We start from the raw sequence: 6,650 nt of genomic DNA, 5'->3' as shown, positions 1-6,650 counted from the left end.
AATTTCACATTTCTACTGCATTGATGACCCAGTTCAAATACAGATTCATCTTCCCAGCGCTGAAGTGCCCCTTTAAGAATTGCCCCGCCTCAACTTTTTGCCCGCCCACTGCACAGCAAAATCCTCAGTGTTAAATGAACACTGCTGGTGTTTATATGAGTCCACTATGAGTCCACACTCAGAGTGTTAAATTGTAACACCAAATCAGTGTTGAAGTTAATGAGATAATTATGTGATTGAGAATTAATGATGCACACCTGCTGTTAATAAGCTGTTACCTGATGATAACAAGCAGAATCGCTAAAGAAAAGAGAAACACAAGAACTACAACTGAATTTAGCCACAGCCTTAGATGAAATCAACTGAAGATAAAAGAAGACATTAAATCTCTGAAGATCTCATCAGAGGATTAAACAACTCCACAAACAGCATTACCAGCTTCACACATTACTAACCAGACTGACTTTATTTCTGATATACATCTACATAAGCTCTTATTAACGTGAGGCAACGTGGGGGAGAGGACGCTGGCGTCGTCTGTTCGCCGCTTCTCCACCCACAAATCATGTTAATGTACTATTAGATTTAGATTTTATTTTATTTCCTTATGTTTGTGACTAGTCTAACAGTCAGAGCTACAATTGGGACTGTTGCTGATTGCTGGCAGCCACTGAGAGGACGTTGTTCCTCGTTTCGCCGTTTTCCACCGCTTCTAATAGTTACGTTTGAATTGCTGCGGTGTGTTGGTTCTGGTTTGGAGGACATTTGATGTTTCTCGCCGCGACTGCTCACTGGTGGTCTCCCTTGGGCTTAAGCTGCATGGTGGCTGAAACTTGCACCGGGCTAGCGTCATCTGGGCCATCGTTAATCGGCGTCCGGCATGATGTTGGGATGTTCCGCTTCTCGGCTGCGCCGCTGTTCCGTCCTGCATTGCGGCCGTGGAGTGGCTTGGACTTCTGCGCCGACCCCGGTGTGTCCACAGAAGTGCCCGGAAAAATGTTCTGCCTCCTGCATGGTGCTGCGGCAATCCCCATCGTTTGAATCGTCATGAAGACCCATCATCTGGTCTTCAGCTGTCCTGCCTCGGCGATGTCATCAGGACACACTGCCGCTGGGAGAAATTTAAAACATGGAGTGGACCACAGTGTGCTGCGGAACTAACAGAGACTTCCACCATCAGCTGTTTTCTGTTCACCATTAGCTCTTTTTCTGTTCACCATCAGCTCTGTTTCTGTTCTGTTTTCTGTGTTGGTTGATTGTTTGTAGTATTCTATATTTTTACTTGTTATTCATTGTTTTGTTTTGTTATTTTCCCCCCTTTGTTGCACTTTGAGATTCTTCGGAAGGAAAAGTGCATTATAAATAAAATCTATTATTATTATTATTATTATTATTATTATTATTGAGAATTAATAGAGTTTTTAATGTCACCATTATGGTGGTCAGTGTTTCGTTTAGTTGGGCAGTTGGATAACTTTTTAATGTTAGTGTTTCTCTGACTGCTGTATCGGGGTTTGCTATGGCAAGAAAAGCAGAGAAAACACAATCAGATGCTGTCGGCTGCTTGATGATCAGAATATGATCATTGTGTAGTGGCTTAATTAGCTGATCTTGTGCCAATCTTGTGACTGAGTATGAGCAATGTACTATTAACCTTGATTTATTTTAGAAAAGATCCAACATGGTTTTAACCAGAAAAGATGAATACATTTTAAAACAAATTGTACACTATAGCACTTTGAACTCCTGCAGGGATGTGCAGGTAGGTCTTCCCAACGGCCTCTTTTCATCCACACGTGAAGTGCAAGTGAGTACTTGCACTACTTGAACTCAGCTTTCACCCCTGGTTTTTTCCAGATGGATTTCCGGTGGACACTCAAACCTCCCTCCTTGGACGTAAGAGCAAATGTAGGTAAGTACCTTACTTGCGGCCTTAGGCGTGTAAGGTAGTACACTGGGCTCTTAGCTTTGGGCGTACAGGTGAGTACACAGGAAGGTACACTGGGCTCTTGGCTTTGGGGGTACAAGTGAGTACACAGGAAGGTACACAGGGCTCTTGGCTTTGGGGGTACAAGTGAGTACACAGGAAGGTACACAGGGCTCTTAGCTTTGGGTGTACAGGTGAGTACACAAGAAGGTACACTGGGCTCTTGGCTTTGGGCGTACAGGGGAGTACACGAAGGTACACTGGGCTCTTGGCTTTGGGCGTACAGGGGAGTATACAGGAAGGTACACTAGGCTCTTGGCATACAAGTGAGTATACATGAAGGTACACTGGGCTCTTGGCTTTGGGCATACAGGGGAGTATACAGGAAGGTACACGTGTAGTGTTCATTGTGTAGTGGCTGATCTTGTGCCGATCTTGTGACTGAGTATGAGCAATGTACTATTAACCTTGATTTATTTTAGAAAAGATCCAACATGGTTTTAACCAGAAAAGATGAATACATTTTAAAACAAATTGTACACTATAGCACTTTGAACTCCTGCAAGATTTACTTACACAGAGAGATCAAGAATCACCCTATGAATCTCTACAATGGTGACATGCTTAAAGGGGTACTTCAGCACTGGGAAGATGAATCTGTATTTAAACTGGGTCATCAATGTAGTAGAAATGTGAAATTATTTTTGAATTTGGTGCATTCTAGACTGAGAAAAGACAGAAAATGTATTTTTGTCTCATGGGGATGAAAGACTTGCAATTCCCAGAATGCTTCGCTGCCCTGTGAGGTCATTCCCAAAGCCACCTGTACTGTGGCTGAGTTAGAGAAGACACTACAATTAAAACCTGAACGTGTCTGTTAAATATAATGAGTGAGTCACCGCGCGAGTATCACAGCACTGAGCACTGACTACAAGAGTGAGAGAAATGAGCTTGTGATGAGAGCTGAGGTAATCGCGACTACACTCGCGGCATACATTCGCAACGCGAGTTCAGACTGGCGCTTTTCAGTTCATGCCTTTGCAAGCTTAACTTTCATAGAAATTAATTTGAGAAGTTAAAACACTTACATTGCTTACCACAGCTCCGTTTAAATGAGTGCCTTTAGCTGACAGCCGAGCTCTCCCTGCGAGCTGAGTGTAATCTCCCATCCCCCATGCGCGAGTTCAAAATATGCGGAAATGGCTCCCTCTGCTGGCTGTAGTCTTTAGCCTAATTCCAAACATTCCTCCTATGATGCAAATATCGTCAATTTGCATCTTAGGAGGAATATTTCCAGAAATAAAATGCATAAATCTCTTGTCTCAGGGGGATATGAGGGGGGAAAGCACAATCATTTGAATATACTCCAGGGTTTCTACTGATACAAAGCCATATGCTAATCGCTGAAGTAACCCTTTAATGCCACAATGCATTCTGGGTGCATCATGCAAAACTCATCCATGGCTACCAGAATGCATTGTTGCATTAAGCATGTCACCATTGTTGAGATTCACAGGCTGATTCTTGATGTCTGTGTGTGAGTAAAACTTGCAGGAGTTCAAATTGCTTAGTGTTCAACTTGTTTAAAAAAAAAAAAAAAAAAAAATTAAACTTTTCTAGAATCACAATAAAGCATAGTTAATAGAATATCGCTCATACTCAGTCATAAGATCAGCTAATTAAGCCACTACACAATGATCATATTCTGATCATCAAGCACCCGACAGCATCTGATTGTGTTTTCTCAGATTTTCTTGCCATATAGCAAACCCAGATACAGCAGTCAGAGAAACACTAACATTAAAAAGTCATCCAACTGCCCAACTAAAGGAAACACTGATCACCATAATGGTGACATAAAAAACTCTATTAATTCTCAATAAGTGCTTATGTAGATGTATATCAGAAATAAAGTCAGTCTGGTTAGTAATGTGTGAAGCTGGTAATGCTGTTTGTGGAGTTGTTTAATCCTCTGATGAGATCTTCAGAGATTTAATGTCTTCTTTTATCTTCAGTTGATTTCATCTAAGGCTGTGGCTAAATTCAGTTGTAGTTCTTGTGTTTCTCTTTTCTTTAGTGATTCTGCTTGTTATCATCAGGTAACAGCTTATTAACAGCAGGTGTGCATCATTCATTCTCAATCACATAATTATCTCATTAACTTCAACACTGATTCAGTGTTACTTTTTAACACTCTGAGTGTGGGCTCATAGTGGACTCATATAAACACCAGCAGTGTTCATTTAACACTGAGGATTTTGCTGTGTGTTTTTTTCTTTTCTTCCTTTGGTAAAATGGTACTCAAACCAGTCAAGTAATGTTTACTTGAGTTTTCTAATTAACAAAGGAATAGCATGCAAACAGTTTAGATTACTAAATTGTTTTAAGTAAGTTAAACAAATTATTGGACATTAAGTAAAGTTTACTAAAAAGTCTTAGTAAGAACAGCAGTTGGATTTTACAGTGCACAAAGTACCCATAATCCCCTGATCAAGGTCTATAAATAGACCTAATTTCCGTTCTTTGTTCTTTTGCATTGGTGAGGTGCAATGCGCGATTGCGTTTGAATGGACAGCCAACACAAGTCCTTTCCTTAGGATGCGTTAAGTAAATTTGTTCATCCTCCGTACACTGTAAAAAATGATTTTATGGCAAAGTAAATAAAACAGGAAAAATCATGATTTTTTTTTAGAATAATATTGTAAATGTGAAAATGATAGAATATTAAGTAAAATCTAAACATGTACTCTATTTTTACTTGTAAATATTACTCATCCAAAAGACAAGTAAATATCACGTGTGACTCTCACGTGTGATTCGTGTGGGATATTTACACGAATTAATGAAGTACTTGAAGCTATTTTTTTAAACATCAAGTAAAATTTACGTCGTCCTGAAGCAAGGAATCTGCGCATTCGCGGAAAGAAAACCCTCGATCATTGAGGGCTTCTCCAATCTGCACTGACTGCACTCCAGACCTGTACTCGAGTCTCGACAGGTAAGCAATAAACTGCATTATATTTTCAATTTTTTTATTTAATGTATTCAGTAAATGTCATTTAATTCAATGACTGTGTTGTCATCACCTAATTCTGTACATTTGAAAAGCTTTGAGTGTTCTAAACGATGAGGTAGCTTCGTGAAACGTTAGCAGTGAACGTTAGGTTTTTTTTGTTGTCTTCAGGTTAAAGTTACATAAATACGCCTAAAACACTTTAATAATACTTAACTGTTATCTTTAATATGTGATATTTTGTGCATTGGTTCGTTGTGGAGAGTAAACATGTTCCCGCCATGAATTAACAATGTAAGGAGGTTTTTGTTCCCTCATTTTAAGAAATGCAGGATTCATTCCCCATCCCCTAATTAATGTAACTTAGGCTACTAAATTGTGCATGCATAGTGTTTAAAAACGGTTCTCTTCTTTTAATAAATCATGGCCACTTTGTAAATTAAAATAATTAGGCTATTATTTAAATCAAAACACTTGAACACATAAGTACAATTTGGACACGGTTTAGTAAATTGAGGGAACAAATTCTTAATTCGTGGTCAGGAGCATTAATGTGAGGAAATGGCGACAAGAACTTTGTACATTCATGCAGGATTTTTTAAAAATATGTCTTATCTGATGGTACGCCAGATATGACGTTGCGTTGTTGAGTTTTTTTTATCACTTTTTTTAAACACGCTTTGCGTGATCTCATTCTGGGCGGCAGGCTAAACAGTAAAAACTAATAATAATAAAATAAAATAAAAATGGAAAACTCACAGATGCTCCCCTGGGTTTTTTTTAAAATGTATTTATTTTTGTGTTAGAGACGTTTCAGCAGTGTTTCAAATAGTGTTAATTTCGTCATACGAGACGAGACGAAATATGTTCATCAACCTTTTTTTCCATGACTGACGAGACTGTCAGTCCAAAAATGTCAGTCCAATGTCCAAAAACGCATCATTATTGACGAAAAAAGACGAGACTAAAATGTTTTGCAAAAAAAAAAAACATTTTCATCTCCATTTTCATCTACAATCGTCTCTACTTTTTCATCACGAGATCAGAGCTGTTATGCCTACAAAATATTCCTAATGAGTTTGCGCTGCTGTTGCTCAAGCACAGGTCTCAGTCTCCTGCCAGCCTGTAGCTGCAAAACTAAACTATGGAGCAAGAAACAGCCATGCATTTTGCGTGGGTTTCAGGCTCTGTCTTACACTCTCACCCTGCCAAGTAAATCTGACGCCAAATTGGTAAAGTTATAATACGAAATTCAAACAATAAATAGCGTTTTGGCGCACTTAATAAAGCCAGAGCCGTTGAATAACAGATTTGCGACATGCGTTCATCTCCCGGCGGCGCGCGTGGTCACGTGGCTCATGAAGCTCTCAATAGTTTCACTCAAGCCAGCGCTGTCAATACATTGAATAGACAACAGCTTCACTATAGAGGTAAACAGCGTCAGTACAGCATAGTGTGCATTGATTATTTCGTCAACCACATTTACAGTATAGTTTTCTTATGGAGAGAGATTGAGATGACACCATGTTAAAGGGGCGGTGAAATGCTGTTTCCTGCATACTGAGCTTTTTACACTGTTAAAGACTTGGATTCCCATCCTAAACATAGACAAAGTTTCAAAAACTAATGTTGGACGTTTGATAGAGTATTTCTGTGTTAAAAATACTCCTTCCGGTTTCTCACAAGTTTCGGAGAGTTTTTTTCGAGTAT

The sequence above is a fragment of the Pseudorasbora parva genome, chromosome 8 (assembly GCF_024679245.1).
Source record: "Pseudorasbora parva isolate DD20220531a chromosome 8, ASM2467924v1, whole genome shotgun sequence".
NCBI classification, from domain to species: domain Eukaryota; kingdom Metazoa; phylum Chordata; class Actinopteri; order Cypriniformes; family Gobionidae; genus Pseudorasbora; species Pseudorasbora parva.
The sequence above is the reverse complement of the archived record's forward strand: the minus strand, read 5'-3'. Positions refer to the sequence as shown.